This window comes from Lampetra planeri, chromosome 29 (assembly GCF_965212315.1).
Source record: "Lampetra planeri chromosome 29, kcLamPlan1.2.h2, whole genome shotgun sequence".
NCBI classification, from domain to species: domain Eukaryota; kingdom Metazoa; phylum Chordata; class Hyperoartia; order Petromyzontiformes; family Petromyzontidae; genus Lampetra; species Lampetra planeri.
Window position 1 is genome coordinate 5620744 of NC_136135.1, and position 22277 is coordinate 5643020.

Below are 22277 nucleotides of genomic sequence, written 5' to 3' on the forward strand. Positions count from 1 at the left end.
TTGAACTACAATATCAAGGCTCTATGGTGTCCATAGATCACGAAAATACATATTTGTTTTTTTTCCATATGCAAATAAATCCCTGAACATTCTTGTCCTGAATTAATACACGTATAATACAACATCAGCTTGACGACCTCTAACCTGATTTTTAATACGTAACAAGTGAGTTTGAGATTAAATGGCCCCATGCAGTACGTGAGGAGTCGAGTGATAAATTAATTCGCGAATTAATTCCGACACCGAGTTGACTCCGGCCCATGCTTCGTGCCACAATTTTGCACCCTTAATGAATTTTACCCAAACTCACTTCAATGAAGGATATTTAATGAAATGGCTCATCATTTTAACACCTTCACTGCAACCTGTGCATTGAAGTGGGTTTGTCAAATACATTTTCATCAATCCCAAGTCGCCATTTATAATCTAAACTATGAACAGCTTTAAATTACCGCAATATATTGCATTTTATTTTTTAAAGCTCAAATCTGTTTATGGAACAGTTGAACGAGACCTTTCCATTTCAGAAATAGTTAATCCAAATACTCTTATACTCATTTGCACAACGGACGACAGCCGTGGCACTCAATATTGAAAACTACGTGGTGTCCACAAAAGGTATCACGTATTATGAAAGCATTCTAATTCGACAAAAAAAAACTCAACACATTCGTAATCAGACAGCAGTCTGAGCCGCGCGGTGAATGTTGACGTTATGCGAAGATACATAATACTGGTAGGAACCTCCTGGTTACACCAGCCCACAGGGGATTATTGTGTCCGTCGTACAGGGAGGGGCTGGGTGGGGAGGGAGGGACTGGGTGGGGAGGGGAGGGTGGGGAGGGGCTGGGTGGGGAGGATGGGGCTGGGTGGGGAGGGGAGGGTGGGGAGGGTATGGATGGGGAGGGTGGGGAGGGGCTGGGTGGGGAGGTTGGGGCTGGGTGGGGGGTGGGAGGGGTGGGGCTGGGTGGGGAGGGGCTGGTCACCCCGTGGTGCCCTTATAAAACTCAACGTTTAACCTACTCACGCCGGCTTGTGCCCGCCCTCACAGTCGGGCATATTTGCGGAATACACCACGTCGCCGTTGACCCTGGCCATTGACCGAGCAACCCAACGTTCCTACCAGCTCCCTCCGCAGGAATGTGTTATTTGCTAAAATGCAAAGACACTCAAGCGATCTTCACCAGCTAATAAAAGAAGCATTTTAATCAATCACATGCGAGATGTTGCCAAACACCTGGGACTCCCTCACATCTCGCTACGATGCGCGTCGACATCGCCTTCGTGGGCACGTGGAGGTTCAGACGGACGAGGCTTGTGCGATGTGACCTTCCTAATTTTTATCCTACCAAGCGTGCGCATCTATAGTTTTTAATGACCTCCCTCAATCTGCTGCCTAATTATAACTCCTTAAAATTGGGTGATATGTTTATGAACACCTGTTAGAGCTCACGCATTTATCACTCGCAGCTCAATGACAAATATAACTGTGATGCGGTGACGAATAGAATCAATATCGACAGCATTTCGAGGTGTAAATCAGTTGGAATATTTTACTTTCAAATTAAACCCCTCTCTAGGATTTAAACTGTAAGAGGAGTGGTTCTTAACCTTTACTACAGCCTTGCACCCCTTTCATTCTCAATCGTAAAACAATGTAACGTGTTAATAAATCCATCGGTCTGATGAAACAAAGCAGTACTTAGGTGCCCGTGCTTAATTTGTCTTTCGATTTTTTTCACTTCTAAATAAATCTGGCCATGTCTCGTACCCCCAGAAATGGCATCTCTCACCCCCAGGGGGTGCGTGCTCCCCCAGATTAAGAACCACTGGTGTATAGGAACACTGTCTCCGTTGCTGTTGGATTGCGTACAGGACCAGTGTCAAAATCTTGCAACTGGAGCTGAGATGTTCAAAGCCTCAGTGTTTGTGCAACTGAATATGCCAGGTGTGCCCAATTTGGTTGTGAGAGGACAGTGATTTCCATCCCATCATCGGTTAGTTAAATTGGACACAGATGGGTAAAGGGAAGATTGGGAAAATCCCCACGATGGGATAGTTTTGTTCCGGCACCTGGGTTACATTAAGCATCGCTCTTAGATCACATTTGCACATATATACATTTTTCAACTTAAAGAATTGCGTGTTAACTATTAAAATGTATGTCGCAATAAAATGCTCACACCTCACCTTCAACTTCAATCTTCTCAAAGCTTCTTCCCGAAAAAAAGATGAAAGTAATGTTGTAGCACAAGCCAACAATCTTTAAAAAGAGTTAATGTCACTGTGAATAGGGTAAAATATATTCTTATATTACACATTTTCTAAAGTAATTTGGGATACAGTATATAGACCTGTAAATATTTAGTAAATTTCCATAATACAGGTTATTTTGGTTAGATCGCGTAAATATAAATGTGTCGTTAAACCCGCCACCACCCGACACAGCCAATTAGTAAGGTTTGTCACGTAAACAGAACGTGCCAATTCGTTACTAGTACAGCAACACCGGTGTGTTGGAGAGCAAATCCACAACACATTGACAATCTGAGTACGACGTTTCACCAGTAATTACAACCGGCATCATCAGGCGGCAGCTAAATTTGTGGAGAAGTCCTCCTCCTGTTTCGTTCCTTAAACAGAGGGATATATATTCTTGGTTCTTTCGGTAAAGTCACGTATCTATCCTTGCAGTCACGAAAGCTTAAAATCAAAAGAGGGATAGATGTGATGACGGAGCCTTTCCCGTGCGAAGGGGGTGGGGGGGGGTACTGAATGCATATACATTGCAATGGATATCCTTTGTCGGTCTGGTTATTCATATGGTAATCAACGTACATTGTGCATGAAATAGCAGTAGCTGTTATTGTCAGCTCACAGGTTATCCCCATTGACGTATGGCGACCTGTATAGGCATGCATTTAAACAATGGATTATTTGATGAGTCGCTATCCGAACGGTTACAATTATTTTTTATTTCCCTCAATTTCGATAGATTCTCTAATCAGTCTTGGCCAGTAGTAACTAGTTCTGCACAGAACTTCGACATTATCAAAATCAGTTGAGTGTCCTTGTTGGCACGCGTGTTCTGCCACTGCCGACAGTCGTATTTGGAAGTATTTGATATTCGATTTAAAGCTTTCGTGACTGCAGGGATTCATCTTCTTGGTTCTTTCGGTAAAAGTCCCGTAGAAGGGAAACAATAAAATAATAAAAATAAAACATAATAAAATAATTCTCACGACGTTTCGGCCACAACGCAAGCAGCCGTCCTCAGGTGAAACCAGGTCTGTTCTAGGCGACAGCGTCTGAATGAAACAGCTGTTTCATTCAGAGGACGGCTGCTTGCGTTGTGGCCGAAACGTCGTGAGAATTATTTTATTATGTTTAATTTTTATTATTTTATTATTTCCCTTCTACGTGACTTTACCGAAAGAACCAAGAAGATATTTGATATTCCTTTGGTGTTCTTTTAGTTTCGCGCTGATCATTCGTCCTGTCTGCCCATCACAGCATTTGCCACAAGAGCAATTCATCCGGTACACACCTTCTGTTGATGTCGTGGTTAGCACACTGCACTACGACATTGTCAACCTGGGCACGATTCCCAGCCATGGCTAACACCAGTGGTGAGTGATACCTGAACTGGCCCTGGGCCTCCCCTTTACCGACCCGCACAGTGACCATCCTCGTTGAAATATGTTGAGCATGGAAATCAAGGGGAGTGTGCCTCACAAAAAAATGTACACACGTTTCCTCTGCCACATCTTCACGCTGATATAACACCCCCTTGCTCCCCACTCTATGTCCCCCTCTCCCACCCAAACCATCTTCTGCTTGGAAACGACCTAAGATGAGCCAACTTCATCGAATCCATGCTGAATGGCCTTAAGGTATGAAGGTAATAATGAATACGATGTTGAATGAAAGCCCTGGTCAGTTAATTGGGTTGTTTGAGCATACTTCACCATTTCGTTCAGTGTGGAATGGTAAAGTTGGGGCATCCAGGACCAGTTCAGACATCACTTGTCAGTGATGTCAGCTTAGCTGTGGCCAGAAATTGAACTCGGGCGGCTGGGTTCATAGTGTTTGTGTTGTGCATCCGTGTGTGTGAGGATAAGTAGGTGTTAATTATTTAGTCCAGTATTTACTTTATTTATAATCAATGAGTTACATCGGTGAGATAACATTTCATTACAGTAAATGTAATGTTGACATTTGTATTGCGTTTACAGTATTTACATAATTTAAAAGTAACAAGGGCAATTTAAATCTCTGAAAATAATTGCTGGCCTAGGGGTGTGCCAGGTCATTGCTTGCAAGTGGCAGTTGTTTCAAAACTCCATTCTTGAACTGGTTTAGAATTATCTTAACCTCACGCTGCGAGACACTGAAGTTGAATATTTATGTTAAATATGCATTAATACTGATTGGTTGCTGGGGGAGGGGTCTTCAGTTAATATATGTTTCATGTTTTGCTTGTGCTTTGTCTATTGCACTCTCTAATAATATATATAAAAAAATTATTAAATGAATATTTGACAAACGAGATGTTGTGGCTTTACAGATTGTAATTTAATCTGCTTATTAAAGCCAAGTTTATGGGGGTCAGGTCAAAGGTGCTGTGGATTCTTGTTTCCATTATTTTTAACGCTTTGTGTGTGAAATGTGAACCTCCATAATCCTTATGGAAGCATGGCGACGTTCAAACAAAAAAGGCCCCTTCATGCCAAACGTGACATACGGCAACACTTGCCTTGGGGGAGTTTTTTTTTCCAGAAAAAAGCAGACAAGTTGCGCTTGACAGAAGGACCTGGAGCTGCAGAGTTCAAGCCAAGAATAAAGAGCCCCCCCTATGCTGGATGAAGCCATTGTCTTTGTATCCTCACTCAACCCTGTGGCCCTTATCTCATTTCGCCCTGCCCAGCTCAGCAAGGAAACCCGATTAAAATAAAGACGATTTTTTTTTGTCATCATTTCCTCTATTTAATATTTTTTTAGGGCCCGCAGTTAATTTTAAAAAGCATAGCATTAAAATATTACCGTAGAAAATTGGTTTTATTTGTAGTGTATTTGCAATAAGCTAAGTGCAGGGTTAATGCACGATTTACAGTTATACGATTATAATTTGCCCGTTAATTTAAAGTAGATTCTCTCATGTTTACGTATTTTTAGTCAAACGAACGATGCAGAGCAGTGTTATGACTGATAGCCATTAATAGTTTATTTGTTTTTAACGCTCGTTGTTCAGTATACCTTTGTGTACAAAAAGACCAAGTGAATGTGCAGTCCCATGGTCAGTTCCTTGCTGGACGGAGGCCTCTCTGTGCCATTGTGTCTCGTTGTTTGACCACATCTCACCATGCTGGTCAGTGCGGGTTGGTGACCATAGGGCAGAGGTCGCAAACGGGTTATGATTCCTTACCCGTACCCGTACCTGGCCGCACCAGGGTCGCAAATGGGTACCCGTACCCGGCCAGGTACGGGTTCCCGTTCCCTACCCGTACCCTACCCGAAATGAGTGACAAACGGTTACTCATCAGTGACTCACGGCCTACCCGTACCCGTACCCGGCCGCACCAGGGTCGCAAACGGCTACCCGTACCCGTACCCGGCCGGGTACGGGTAGCCGGGTATCGGGTAGGGTACGGGTATCGGGTACCCGGTTGCGACCTCTGCCGTAGGGAGGGAAGATATAGGAGTTTAGAAGTACAGTACAGAAATTGATTTTGGTGAGGACCAGACAGCCTATAACACCTGTTATGCATGGTGGGTGCCCATCCACGCACTATATAGGTTCAACTCTGCTCAGCTTCCGAGATCTACATTGTGGCTGATTTGGTGGTAGGCACCTAAACAGATGTGCATATATCCCATAACATACATAACAAAAACAAAATCTCCCGTATAGCCTTTAACAGACTGTTGGGGCAAGTGCTGTTTGCGAGCACCTATGAAAGCTAGAATGGCACACGAGGGGGTGGGTGGCCAGCACTACGCCCGACCGCCGTTGTCTCCCAAGTGGCGACGTTTACACACTGCACCTGGTACTCATATGAGGCTGAGTCGACCTAGGGGAGGCCGAGGACTGGTTCAGATAATCGTCACTGGTGTTGGTGGCCGTGAGTAGAAATAGAACTCGGGTCGTCGGGATGGTAACCGCTACACATATATACATACACATACCGACATACAAGTTTCCATCATTAATGGCAATGTAATTTAATTGCCCATTTGGAATTATTTTGAGATAAAGACCCGTACAGTATTAGATTTATGAATGAAGAATTACGAGAATTACACAGGGACAATTAATTGTTACGAATACAACGGGAGTTTTCTTTTTTTAGGAGTAGATTGGAGGCGAGTGGTTTGCACCACTGTGTCATGAATCCGGCAGACTTGAGTGAGCCCTGGTCACCACCTAACATCCGTGGCGTTGTTAAATATCTGAACTGTTTCCTGGGCACCGCACTCGCTCTGACCTTCATCGATGTGCATAGACCAGCGTCGAGAAGTACGCTCAGACAACCCCTCATGAAGCCTTCGTGACATAAGGGGCGTGCGTCGTAGATATTTAAAAATAAATATATCATTATCTTCATAGCAGTACGTACGACGACCACAACAACAACAATAAAGATTTGGTAGTAATCTGGAAGTGTGGTTTCCCAGGGTCTCTGAAATCCATTGCAGAGCGGTTGTGTGCTTTGTCAATTCACCAGCAAAATTTGACCATGAGGGGCTCGGTAGATTTGAACCGAAGTCTCAAGCTGACTCCCGCCGGCAAGCAAGTTGACTTTTCATTAAAGTAGCCTTCAAAAAACCACAACAGACACACCAATGGGTAGGCAAACGCAATCTCAATTCCTTATCAGCTGCATTATTTTCTCCACGTTTTTGCAATGATATAAATATATTCCCCCCCCCACGTCACCACACCGCCCACCTCTCCTCCTCCGTTTCATCCCCAACGCTTTAATAGCGGCAGCTGTCTGGAGCAGGTGTAACGTGATTAGCGCGAGTAATCGGACCGAGGAAATTAAGGGGACGCCCTGCAGTGCCCGAGGAGGTGGCGGGGGGTGTGGGGGGGATGAGGGGGGGATGTGGGTGGGGGGATGTGGGGGGATGTGGGGGGGGGGGGGTGTGGGGGGGGGGGTGTGGGGGGGATGTGGGGGGGGGTGTGGGGGGGATGTGGGGGAGGGATGTGGGGGAGATGTAGGGGGGGGATATGGGGGGGGCAATGTGGGGGGGGGATGTGGGGGGGATGTGGGGGGGGATGTGGGGGGGGATGTGGGTTGGGGATGTGGGTTGGGGATGTGGGGGGGGGATGTGGGGGGGGGGGATGTGGGAGGGGGATGTGGGGGGGGGATGTGGGAGGGGGATGTGGGGGGGGGACGTGGGGGGGGGATGTGGGTTGGGGATGTGGGTTGGGGATGTGGGTTGGGGATGTGGGGGGGGGATGTGGGGGGGGGGGATGTGGGGGGGGGATGTGGGAGGGGGATGTGGGGGGGGACGTGGGGGGGGGGACGTGGGGGGGGGACGTGGGGGGGGTAGGGGGGGGATGTCGGGGGGGGGTAGGGGGGGATGTCGGGGGGGGTGTGGGGGGGGGATGTGAGGGGGATGTGGGGGGGGATGTGGGGGGGGATGTGGGGGGGGGGGGGATGTGGGGGGGAAATGTGGGGGGGGGGGGATGTGGGGGGGGGGATGTGGGGAGGGCGGTGTGGGAGGGTGTGGGGGGTTGTGGATGGCAACTCATGAGCGTGCAAGATGCGTGCGCTCAGCACGCGCGTCCACCTGGAGCTGATGCGGGTTGTGCCCTCTGTGCAACACACTGCGGTGTTCTTAAGTCGCGGACTGTCGCGTGAACATAGTCCCCCCCTCCTCCTCCTCGCAAGCCCGCGATGCCACTGCAGCGCAACTTACACCGTAAGTCGGCCGGGGGGGGGGTGAAATTTGCAATAAAAATAGACCCTTTAAACACTCCCCGCTTGTGCTTCTCACGATTTTGAAATCCTGCACGTTTGAACGCACGAGTAACTAACCCCGCAATCGTGAAAATGTTCGTGATCTTCTTAACGGGTGGATTTTTCATGGGAGGAGAAGGCGCCAACATTTCGCGTGCGATTTAATGAGCCATCAAAAATGATGATTTTGGGAAAAAAAAATATGATACGTTCTTTTTTGGGCGCTCTTGAAGTGAGTGTTGTATTGTAAATAATTAATAATGTACATCCCCTTAATCAGTCCACCACTGATCATGCTTCATTACACCGGTCAGTGTCGCTTCGTCTTCTTCTTCTTCTTTCTTCTTCTTTCTCTCGTATGGCTGCCGATGTCGATGCATAGCAACGGCTACAATTTCACATTCAGCTGGTCGAGCGCAGACAACCGCGTCAGGAGCAGCGTGAGTGTCATCGCTGTGATGTCTCCTTCAGTGGGGTGTAGGTTCGTGAAGAGGAGGATATTAGACCCGTTTCAGATATTACTCACCACTGATGTCAGCCACGGACAGAAATCAAAACTCGAGTTACTTGCTCAACCCGATGCTGTGTCGCATGCTCACGATGAACCATCTCTGTATCCAAGGGCACCACTGCACTGTTGTCAGTTCCACCGGCATGTCCGCAGCCAGCGGAGGGGACGACCTTTGCAGAGATGGAGCAATGGGGTGGGCTCGTTTGCGGGAGCTAGATGGATTGTTGCATCGCGAGACCACGAGGGGTGGAACAATTCGTGTGAGTCCGTGGCTGATCACGATCATGCTTTTTATGATGAACCGAGTTGGGTAAGCACGACGAGCCGGTGAGCACACTTTGGCCAGCACTGAAGGTGCAAGCCTCGCAACGCACTGGCTGGCCTGATTTAACACCCTCCGACGGATTTATCTTCTCAACGCGACTCACTACGGCATGTGAAACGCGCTGGAGAACGTCGCGAACCACCCTCCGTTTGTGTCCCGGCTTGTATGAGGACATGGCCGCATGGCCTCCCGATGCCCTTTCGCACAAAACCGCTCAATGGCCCCGCGACCAAAAGGGTTACCGGAGTAAAAGTCAGCGTCGGACGCTCTTCGTTGAACGTTTTCAGAAAGCGTGAACGTCAGAAAACTACAACCGATTGGCAGAGTGTTGAAAACCAACTTAACACGAATAAATACGTCCCCAAGTTGTTCTTGTACCTATCTGAACAGCTTTGGTTTGTTGCTGTGGCACCCGACAAATATCGGATGGATCTGTCTCGTTAGGATTTATTCACTTGGCTGACCTAAGCCTTGCACGAATTTCAGTTAATCTGAAGATATGTTTAATTCCCTTCTGGTGAGGTAGTGGCAATGGCGGAGCCAGGGATTTCAGGTAGGGGTGGCAACTCCTCCAGAAATAAAAATGATAGGAGTTGTTAGTAAGGACTTGTCCCTTGCTTTTTATTCGACGCGTGTGCGGTGATGGCGCGGCCATCGATCGAGGGTCGAATTCGAACCGCGTTGTGTGATCGGCATCGCGCTCGCTGAAGGTGAATGCCTTCAGGGAAGTCGTGTACTGTATACGCAACTGCGCACAATTCTGAGTCACTTATAACTGCTTTGCCGTTACTTATTGCCAATTAGACTATTGTCCTATCATCTCATAGAGTCCCTGGCACGTAATAATATGCTACACAGTGGTAGTGGGGGTCGCAAAATGCCGATTTATTACTAATAAACCCCAATGATACGATTGAAATGAGGGATTTCGATCGGATCATTGGGGGGGGGGGGGGTGGTGGCGTGTGAGTCACATTCCTGTTAACCTCTGCATGTCTGCCATTGTGGTGGTGACGGGCATCATATATGAAGGAGATTTAATAAAATCCCCAGGTGTTCTTCAACATCTGAGTGTGGTTGTTTCGAATGCTTCTGTTAATTGTCGTTAAAAGATCCTGCGGGCTCTTCCGTTTAAGCACGTAAGCAGATGAGGAATGTTTGATAACATTTAAAACCGTGCAATTCAAGCTGCCATCTAATTAATAATCAACGTTTTTGGATTTAGATCGCGTTATTTATAAATGTGTCGTAACCCTCCACCACCCGACACGGCCAATCAGTAAAAAAGTGTCACGTTGACAAAAGACAAATAGTTCACTGCTTTAGCCCACCAGTGTGTTGAAGCGTGAAACCACAAAATTTACAATTTGAGTACGACGTTTCGCTGGTAATTGCATCCAGCATCGTCGGGCAATTCGCCAGAATGGTGAGGCTCTGCTCTGTCTCCCGTTCTTATATACCAGCGAAACGTCGTGCCATCTAATTATAATTATTTCATGATTAGACGGTGCCTTCATGGGCTCCCTGCAGATAGCAACTTCTGGTGTGGTGAAGCTTGAGCCGGCACATTTGCCTCTGCGGCCAGCATCAGTGACAGATGCACCCTCAGATGCTGACATGGGTAATATAAAAAAAAACATGGAATGCTGTCCCCTGTAACACGTAATACTTTGTGGAGTTTGGACACAATTTGCTTGTTTTATGAATGCGGTTGCTGTTCAAAGGAATGTGCGTTAGTGCGCGGACAACACATCTTGAGAGTCACTGCTGGAACAGTGTGTTCTTTTTATATTCTCGCACGCTTTCATGTCTTCCTACTGAGTTGCAGTGTGAAGAAATGCACAATGCAAAGTCATTTCATGATGAGTTTGGAGGTGGGATTGCAGGCCAAAATACCATCCGTGTCACGGTTAATGGCACTAATAACAGTGCCATATATTACTTTTAAAAAGCCTAAATGACTCTCAGGACTTTTTTTCCAGACGATTCTGCATTGCATTGGAATATTCGGACAATTTATTTTGAAGATATGTTTCACTCCTTAATGGGAAAAACTTGGAGATAAACAGAGAAACCCCATGCAAAACCAGGGGTATAACGTCCAAAGGTCCACACGTACATAAGTGTTCACAAACCCGTTCACTGCAATGCCATCTCCTGACCTCTTCACAGCCCGGAAGATTAGGGAGTTTTATAAATATCTACGTGCGTCTACCGTAACCGTATAATGTAATTTCACCTCCACTCAAAACACTGTACAATAAAATAAAATGCAAAGACAATTAATTTTTTTTAAGTAAAAGCCATGAGAAAATAGTGAGTCTTGTACTCCCTCCTAAACATACTGTAGCAACCTTTGCGCCCAAAGTGCTGGAGTATACAGACTGTGTTGTACACACGCCGCATTCGTGAATGTATCTGGAAAACCTGAACACCAAAAAAAAACCACACACCCATCTTGCCACAAGTCATGGCCGGTTGTATTTAAGTGAGTAAAAGAAACACCGCGGAATGAATGCGCATAGACCCGGTGTTCACGCTTGCCTATCCTGGGCACATTTGGTACGACTGCTGGCAAAACGGGATGGCCACTTTCCACTTCAGAACCATAAAACACTTTAAAACCTCAGCCTTTTAAATGTTTTATGTTGGCCGAAGGGCAAAAGTGGCATGCCAACACGCCGCATGTAACTATGATGTTGATTAATTCGTGTCGTGGGGTTAGTTCGGCTGTTGGAACAATGCGGTCCTCAGGTTCGCGTGGAGTTGACGCCAGCCAAGAGTCCTACACGCCCACGTTAGCATGGCCCTTTGTGCCAGCATCGTTATTAGGAGAAGGGGCAGTTTTTTTGGGGATCAATTTGAGGTTGTGCAATATAACGATGACGTTTACAAACTCACACTTGTATTGCAAACATATGATACACCGCGAATGTGTGCAATAGAGTGTGTGCTAAACAAGCAGTACAGAACAGCGGCATATTGATTATTGCACTACACTATGAATCCTGTGACCTGGCCTCGATGTCTGGAAACGGCAAACATCAGTGGTGACAAGTATAAAAGAAACTGATCTCCCCCCCCCCTTCGATCAACTCGGCCTTAAATGAGTACTGTACCTGTTCCTGAGTGTAAATATCATGACTGGGGAGACAAATGTGGCTGGGTATGCTGCTGGCCACAATTATTTGTGTGTGTTTAGTTTGTTGTCCTTCCCCCACGCAGCGCGGTTGGCTACGTGCGGTGCGAGAGAAGTTCACCAACGTACACACAACATACAAACTCCCCCGTATGAGGGAATAACATTTAAATGTTTACACAGGTGAGTTCACAAATCCACTTGCCGAGCTTGTGACTATCCTGCAGTCCAGTGGGGTTTAGGATTTTCACAATGCTCCTCTGTATGATGCACCAGGGGAACGGTAACGGCTTTTAGAGCACTGAGCCGGTGTAACAGACTAAAATAACCCCTGCCCCGATTAAACCCGGGTATAGTTTGGCCCAGGCCAGAGTATACCCGGGGGGATAAAGTGTCCTAGGCTAAACTATACCCCCCGGGGGTTTAAACTAGACTGGGCCAGACCATATCCCTCCAGGCCAGAATATGCACCATGTGAAAGTTCAAAGGCAATTATCCATACAGAGAACAGCCGACAACGAACTTCAATCGATATCTAAAAAGCGTATAAATGGAAGTAAGAATCTCAATTTGATCAATTGAAGCATTTTTAGGGTTAGGGTTATTATTATTAAAGTTTTTCTGGTTGAAGCAATCAAAGTCTATGTGTTTACAGTTTTAAATAAAATGTTGGAAAAATTTAGTAATTCATGTGTTTATCGCTCAACACTATTACTATCATGGGGTATGATTTGGTATAGAGGGGCATAATTTGGCCTAGGCCATAATATACCCCAGAGTATAAATTGGCCTAGGCCATAATATACCCGGGTATAATCTAGCCTAGGCCGTTTTAACCCCGGGTATACTACGTCCTGTGGGTATACTACAGCCTGTTACACCGGGACTATTGAGATGCAGGGTCCTAGCATGAGTAGACACGAGAGATTTAGTCAGGTTTTTCGAAATTCGCAGGTGGAACGGTTTCACCTCAGTCATGATTAGACTGCACACAGGAAGAAAAAAAACCCGTGAAATTAAAGTAGTATTTTCACTAAATACAATCCATTGCGGCTCCTGCAGGGTAGCGCTAAATATTACTAAAGATCACAAGGGAGCACCATTTGATTCTGGCTGAGGAAGCCTTATTGAAGTGACTCCACAAGATAGTTATATGAGATCATCTTCTTGGGACTGTTCCCTGACATCACGTGACGCTTTGCTGGTGGTGTATAGCAACATAATTTGGATATGAACCATTATAACTTTCGCACTGTCCCGAGCATAAATTTGAAGGCTGCCTCTATGAAATTCACGAACTGAATGGCTAAATCACTCAGAGCTGAATCTTTAATAATGATATCTATAGTCACGTTGCATTGGCAGGTGATGTACAAGCACAAACAACAACAAAAAAAACTCAATGACACATTCGTCCACGTATAAGGGCCACTTCCCAAAACGTCACGTATTATACAATTACATTTTATATTCATTTTTATTTTAACTCGGTAATATTGACGAATGTGTTGAGTTTTTATGGTGTCTCTACATTGGAATGAAGTAGATTCAGATATATCGTCAGTGGGTGGTACATAGAATGTATACAATTTTACATATGATCTGCGTGTGAATCGAACAAACTGTGTTTCAAATTGGCTCCAGTTAAAATTAGCTTCTCCCACTGCGGAGGTTTCCCAGGTCAACTGGGCCTGTATAGAATATCCAGCATATGCGTTTATAGCGGTTTGAAATATCGGCGACAGAAGCTTGGCACGTCGCTTGCCATATTCGCGTTGTTCGCTGCGTCTTGAATAACGGTGTCTGCTTTGTGTTCCGGAACTATCCGTGTGTGGTCATTCATTACAGCGAGGCAAGGGATCTGACTGTTAAGTAAGTTATGGCGTCTCCTACCATTACTCAATGCATAACAGTGTGAAATATAATGTCCAGTGTGCACCATCAAAAAAAAAACAAAGACCCCCCCCCCATATAGCCTTTAACAGACTGTTGGGGCAAGTGCCATTAGCGAGCACCTATTAAGGCCGGTTAACGGTACGCGAGGGGGTGGGTGGCCTGCACCACGCCCGACCGCCTTTGTCTCCCTAGTGGCGATGTGTACACACCGCACCAAGTACTCATATAAGGCGGAGTTGACCTAGGGGAGGCCCAAGACGGATTCAGATATTCGTCACTGGTGTTCGGCTGTAAGCGTAGCACAATAACCGCTACACCACCGTTCCCCACGACATTGAAACGCAAACACACACACACGTGTACAAGCAGCCAGTGTCTGTAGAATATGTGCGCTAATGTGAATGTGTGCACGTGTATAAGTGAACATGTGTGCCTGGCAAAAGCTCTCTGATTAAATCTTGGCTTTGTCACCCACCATATGCTTCCTACATCTCTGGCTGGAGAGATGACTAGTCCTAATGGAGTAGCCATTTCATACTAATGGCACTCTGTAGAAATTACTTTTTTTCATGCATTATATGACATTCATACGAGGAAATGTTAACAATAGAAAATGTTGTTTGTGGGTGTTAGTGCACGCACATGCGTGTGTTTCATAAGGCAAAAATTTGATATGACACTAATATTCTGGAGTTAATAACACCCACTAGCTTGTCATTTCAGAATAATATTCAGGAATGAAATGGCAGGCAATGGAGACAATGGTGGCAGAAGCGGTTACAATAGCACCCGAATTGCATATCATTATCCACAGTTCTTTCTGTTTGCATAAAAAAAAGACGATGATGCATCGGATCTAAGTGTTATCACCCATCAAGGAGCGTAAACAAATGAAATATGGATGTATCGAGTGAATGTTTCGTCCTATGGCTGCCTGATGCGAACGGTGCCATGAAATGAAAAGCTCCTGAATACAACATTCACATTAAATCGAAACATACAACACACCGTGAGAGAACTGCTGTGTTTCCCTTTCACGGAAACAGTTTTGAATTCATGCTCCGAAATGGTAAAAGGAAAGTAAGAAAATAATAACGAAGTAAATTGTTTTTCGATTCCAAGTTTTTTTTTCTGTGACGCGAATCTCTATAATAAATGTCTTTTTGGCTGAACATACTTTTTGTGATCGGTGCACATATTAGTAATCGAAAATTTCACAACTTCCAAAGCATATGAGCAACGTAACAGAGATGAATGTAACCATGCTGAAGAGTAACATGCAAGCATTTTAATTATTGCTGCATTTAACTTTTCACGTGCGATGCACATAGTAGACAATATAACGTAACAACGTATATAACATATCTGCTCATTCATCCATTCAAGACGAGGTTCTGGTATAAATAATCCGAGGTGATTTACAGTTAAATCTTCAAACAAATATCTTAATATTTTCAGAAAACTTTGTGTGCGTGACTTCTGCTTTACTCATTTTTTGTTGTATCTTGATCCCAACTTTGCAGCCAACTCTACCAAAGTTTATTTAGTAATTGCCTGCAATCCACTTGCATTGGTTGCATCTAATAACGATGCCATCCGCAAACCCCAATTGGTCAAGGCGTTTACTGTTCATGTTTATGCTTCTAGGTTCTGCAATCCAATTTTGAGAAAACATTGTTTGAAGTCACTGGGAATAATTTTCGGTGAGAGGGTGCACATCTCCTCTTCCGACTCCTCTTCCGATTTGTCATTTTGTTACATTCTTCGCGTAATTGTAGTTGAGCCGATCCGTCCTCGTAACAACATACATTTTGTTCTCTTAAATATTTGTTATTGAGGCCTCGGCTTGACACGGCTCAGATTACTGCATCAATTTCAATTGTTGAAGGTGGACCGAGATCAATATGATTAAATAAAGAGGTGAGCTGGAGCAGGTTAGAGTGCTTTGGAAAATGGAACTTGATAATGAAAAGCAACATACCAATATACCTAAAGAAGCAAGTTTTCAATCGATACATATTACCTGCTATGAGATATGGATCGGAAACGTGGACATGAGCAACGAAAAAAAATGGAATAAAAACCTGGAAAATGATTCGAGGCATTGGAGAAGTGCATGCTTGGAATTACACTGAGAGACAAAAAAGAATAACATGTTTCAGGCAACAAATGCCAATTAGAGTCCATCATGCTGGCTGTTAGGAACAATAAGTGGGCTTAGGCCGGACACATCCCCAGAAGGGAAGGTGGCCAATGGTTGAGCCTGATGATGACATTTCTTGGGGGAAAATATGCCGAGAGTACAACCATCGTGAAGCTGGAAGAATAAGATCAGCTCACGTGTAGGAGTTGCATGTTGAACTTCTTTTGCACCGTTCGTAGCCAACCGTGCTAATCAGAGGTGCGGGGGGGGAAGGAATCAGCGGTATGAGGAAAGGAATCAGATTGTTGCATCATAGGATTGTTATATTATAGGACCACGGGAAGAGGACAGAGCATAGCTGATGATAATGTGGTTCTGATCACTGTGACCACACTTCCAATTGCAATGTTCAGAACGATTAATTGTCACAAACGGTTGTCTATGTGGATTGTTGCATCAAGAGACCGTGAGGATTTACAATAACTTGGCGATGCCTGCATCCAGAAGCAGACAAAGCATGGCTGATAATGATGATGATGTGGTTCTTATTATAAGGAACACATCGCCAAGGGCACGAATGTTCACGAACTGACATCTTTGGATTAAAAATGAAACATCTGTCTGCTCCTTATTCGTGATTACACGTACCTTTGCCATTCTGAATGGTCTCGGGTCAATCCAAACTGGGCAAAGAGTTCAATGCAGAGTAGATGAAACCTTGAGACACATTAAGATGGGATAATGATTATTTTAGAGTCGAAAAAAGTTGGTTTGGTGGGGGCTGGTGGGAGATGATGGACAAGCATGTAGTCATGCGGAGGGGGGTATTCATCATGAAATTTAATGATCATTGAGTAGTTACAAATATGATACTTTTTATATATATTTCCATATTCATGTGCTTTTATATATGAGACTTGATCAAAAGATACCAAGTTATGCACGGTCAAAAGAACATCACATGTGTTAAATATTAAGCACAAAATTAGAATTAAGTAAATACCCCCGGGCAACTTTATATATCATGCCACTCAGCTGGCGACTGAACAAAGTGGAGTTTGAGCACAAATTTGAATATACAAACCGCGTCTGCCCTGTAGGGCAAAGGACACTCGTGAAGTGTTATCGTACTCTGCTCATTAATATTTACACGTGGTTCTACTTTTCTGCGTGCGTTTCAAAGAATAATAATACTTTCATCAAATAAAATGATAAAGCTGTGTCAATAAGGCAATGCAAATGTTTCTTTCTTTCCGGTTACATTCATTTCCAGACCTTATTTCGCATTGCACTTATGAGTGCCTTCTTACTGGGTCTTCCCAGGTGAATCGTGTGAAAAATTCCTAATGTTGGAGAGCGCTCTGGAACATCGGCATTTGGAGGCATGCACGAAACGAGGAACAACAAAAAATGTGGTCAGGACACCGGCACGCAAAATAATGCCAGCGTCCGCTTGAACTATCTTTTGTCTACACACACGCACACGAGCAGACGAGGATGTGATTTCATTAACATTTCCTTTGAAATCTGTCAATGACCTGAGGTCAATCTCCAACCGAATGAACTTTAGACTGCAAAGCGTAGATTCTTGGCCTCCCAACCAACCCAAACCATCCACTCAAAACTACTCACTCCTGTTTCATCCGACAACATGGGACAAGGATAATTTAATCCAGAAAATCATCCATTTTCAACAAGAATCACATTTTAGATCTATATATATAAGCCAATGCGATATTTTAAATCATGTTAAGCACAGGCTCTACATGGCAGAGATAATTTGAATATCTGTCCCTGAAACTGAATCTCGCTCATGAATCATACACTTGAATTATTCTCTCTCTCTCTCTGCATGGACACAATGGTGAAATTTGGATGCAGCGTTGTGCTTGGGTTTTTTTTTGCCCCAGTATTTCTGTAATCGGCAGCTTGGCCTCAGCCGTGTATATTCCTCTCAAAATTGTGTCAACATTTCCTAGGAGTGCAATGTTATGGCTTATTTCCCTATGTTAATAGCTTATTTCCCCATGGAAACACAAATTACCTGTTAAACGCGAACACAAAATGAATCATCACAACAACAAGAACGTTGGCTTTTTTTTGTCCACAAGTCTCTGGTGGAAGCTAACCCTAACAAAGGCACTTTCTCCAACTTAAACATTTGACCTGTCCTCTCTAAAGGTTGATACCCATTGTCACATTACAACACGAACGCCATGCAGGAGTGGCACGGTGGTTAGAGCCCCACATTATTAACTGGACTCTTGAGTTCGATTCCCAGCCATGGCTAACAGGAGTTAGTGATGATATCGGAACTAGTTCTGGTCCATCCCTTTCCTCTCATCAACCCACACCAACCACTATGTACAAACAACCCCTGCGATTAGCACTGTGCAGGAAGCATTAAGCTAGCCGTGGATTGGCAAAGCTCTGTAAAACTATCATTATTAAGGCACAAGCTTCTAACGCATTGTTCACATGCTGGGTTATGAAGCCATGAACATTCTTTGAGCAATAAGTAACAATAATCTGCTCTATTTAACATGTTCCAGTTTTTTGCAGCATTAAAGACAGACGTTGATTGATTATTAATTCTAACATTGGTTTTTCATTTGGGTTTAATTGAGCAGGGCTTTTTAAGTTTCAGATTTATAACTTCTCAAGTGTAAGGCCACAACTTAAAAAATGTTATTAGAAAAAGCTTCGGGTTATGCCTTAACCTTATCCTCACAATTAAGGCTTTGGCTTAGAACATGGCCTAAATACCTGTGACCTTGATTACATGCCTGACCAGATATGACAAACGTAGAATGCACTTAAAGAAATTGTTTGTTTTGCTTTATCTCTGTTAATACTGACTGACAGCTGATGTCATATATTTTCTCGTAAAAAAATACCACATCAAGGGTTGGCTTGTGGCCACAAGAAACAACTAAAATCATGCTGCGTCTACTCCCAGGAATCGGTGGCATCAGGCTACTAAAAAGGCATGCGTCATGGAAGGAGTGTGTTCATCGGCTTGGGAAGCGTTGAATACGATTGAAGGAACTGTTTTGGCCCCCCAAGGCTCACAGATGTTCATGTTTTTAACAAAGCTGGTGCACATGAATATGTATTACCTCTTTGTAAGCGTTAGTTCTCGTACCGCGATCGGTGATGAAAGTATTTGCATGCATCGTAAAAAAATTCATCATTGTGCACGTATTCATACTATTATCGTTATCTACAATTAAAGTACATATATTTTGGAATATCACAAGTAATGCTGAGTAGCACTTATAAGTACCAATTATACCAACAATATGTATAGTCTATAAAATGGCAATTATAAAATAATCATATAGAGGCTGGTTGATATTGGGTTTTGTTTAGATCTAAGGGTCTCAAATATACATTATAATAATTTTACAAACCTCAGCAGATTTTTTAAAGTTGTGATTGCACTAACATAAAAAAACAATTCGGATGATTAAAAAAACATACATATATGAGACCATTACAGGGTGAGTTTGTACAATTTTGTTAAATGTCCAATTAATAAATAGCAGTTTAAAATAAAGAAATGCCACCTTTACTGCATAATCATTTGCAGTTCTAACTTTCATTGCCTTTCCAGTTACCAAAAGTGATTTAATGATGCGACTGAGACATTGAATCACGTTCGGTAATACAAAAACACTTTTTTGACATCGACCATATGTGAGTGGAAATACAAAAAAAAAGCAATCACTGCTGGTGACGGTGCCTCCCATCCGCGTTTCACTCTCAAACCTCTGGGATCGTTTTCTCTCCTCCGAGGTGCAAGCAGAGAGCCGTTCGTCAACCTTCTGCCGATTTTACCGATTCCGCATGTACCCCCAACCCATGGCCATCACACGCCGTGTGTTTCGCTTAACGGTTCTGTCCCTCGAAAGGGGGGCACGCGTCAAGCCAATGAAGGAAACTTGGTAATATTTAAGTTTCCTAAATTCAGCTCACAGTCTTTGTCCCGTGCATCTTTTTTATTTTTATTTCATTACCCATTCCACGCGCCGTATCGGCAAGCAGCGCATCCAGCACTTGGGCACGCGCATCAACGTGTACGACTAATTTGAAATCTGTTTTTGTTTTCATTCTCCGTATATATATGTAAAAACTTGAACGAACGAAAATTTATTACGTGTCTTTTTTAATCGCAAGATTAGTTCTGAATTTCGTTAAGGCAGAGGTGGTGGCCTCTGCTGTTAGACGGTTGTTGTTCTACTTATCCCCATCAATCGACTAAGCAACTCTATTATTTTGTTTCCTACAAAAGAGCACTTCTGTCACATCAGTTTACATCAAAGGCTGAGCATAGGGACTATTTTAAGATCATCAATTGCCAGAACTATTTTGAAATCCCCTGCCTAATTAGATTAGGTCGATCTACCGTGTGTTTGTTTGTTAGCCAGTGATTAAATAATAAGTAAAATCCATTTGTTATGTAGGCAATGTGCCTGTGACTACAATGGCAGGTTTAATCTGGAAAAACCCGTGTAAAATGCCTCATCAAAGATGAATCAGTCATATTATAGAAACGCTGCCATTCCGAACCACCCTAGGAATGGAGGCGATTGTCCCGAACTTGACAACAGCACAATCATTCCCCTTCAAATATCTTCTTTTCACAGAAAATGGAATAGGAAAACATTCATCAGAGGCACTGGAGGCCATGCGATAAGCGGCTATAGAAATTAAGTTACCAGAAGTTATGTGACTGCAAAGCACACTATGCAAGGCAAGGTCATCTTTAAATATCCTATTAAATTAGTGGCCATCTTTAAATCGTTGTTTCTATAAGGGGCCAAAACAAAACCGCTTAATTCCTTGCAGATGGGACTTAGAATATCACAAGATTTCCTTATCGGCTGATAATGTCGACTGCATTTTGAGCTTTCATTGGTATGCACAGCTCAATTTTTTATGAATTCATTTAATCTGTGTAGCCTTGGGACAGCAGGATGCTGTGGTGGGGGTTTTTTTTCTCTTCTTTTTTTTTACATCAATTTTGGCCAGTCAACAGAGCATGAAATTAAATGTGAGAAATCATTGTGTTATAACAGAACATTTGAAAATATCACATACGAACACAGTCCAGACTTACCGTCATTAAGCCCTTCTTGCTCAGTAGGCAATGTTTTGAGCATTTAATGTCCTTAAGCCTTGCTGTAGCAGGAAAATTACAGGGCTTTCAATGGTGGTGTTTTCACAGTTAGACAGCAACTATTTGATAATTGCTTATCGTGACCAACATCGTGTAAGTGCGTCTCCTTCTGCTTCGCCACAGTGAATCAAACATCCTCAGAAAGCCTTGTTAGTGTTGCGCGTGCATAGCCACAGAGAGAGCACGTGCACTTTTCCACCTGAAAACAGGTGCAATAATGCAAAGTCGTACGAAGTCATATTTTCTTGAAAATGCATTTTCATAAAAACTGGATTTCACAGTGTGCATGTTGAGGTAGTGTGTCAATTGTGCCTGGAAACCATTACGCATTTTGCATGTGGTTTGTAAGGAGATGCTGTATGCTTTGTACAACCAACACTCGGATTAAAGGTCAAAAAATGCACGCAACATTTCCCTTTCTTTGTCTAAAAACATAGGACACTTATTAAAGTGAAATGAAAAAGTCAACCTTTATTAATCATGTAAGTCCATAATGAATATGTATGTGGTTACGCATTTGCTGGCTTTGCACTTACAATACGCCACTGTTAATTATGGTAATTATTTTGAGTTATGAATATAGTTTTAAAAATATGAACTTTGTTGTTACAGGAAGGCAATTAAAATCAAAATGTTATGCACTGCAGTGAAAAACTGAACACTGGGATATGGTCTAATTTTTTACTTTTTATTCATGATCTGTAAATACTTTAAACACTACAGATATTAAAACCATTAAAATATGAACTTAGCAAACACTTGGTTTGGTAAATGCTGCAGAAGCCAAGATGCATAACTAAATAAAAGGACATTACACATATAAAAGTACATATTTGTATTTACATTTCACATACTATGTGTTATTTCATGTAAATATCAATATATGGTAATACCTATTAGGTTATGCACATTTTATTACTGTGCAAATTTGAATATATTACAGAACAAGATATTAAAAGAAATTACAGTCAATATATAAAATATTTCCCATTGTATTACGATAAAATAACACTCTTGGCATTAAAGCCTTTTATATTGCAAACACAGCTCGCAATTCTTGGCAATGTATTTTACAAAACGTAACGCATTCATTTTATTTCAATACTCTTTAAGA

The 22277-nt window shown here is 43.4% G+C and overlaps 1 protein-coding gene across 1 annotated transcript in view; it reads right to left on the bottom strand.

Annotated features, from left to right (window-relative positions):
- The window catches only part of LOC144728500 (cell adhesion molecule DSCAM-like), a 197878-nt gene that overhangs the window by 139767 nt on the left and 35834 nt on the right, over nucleotides 1-22277 (bottom strand).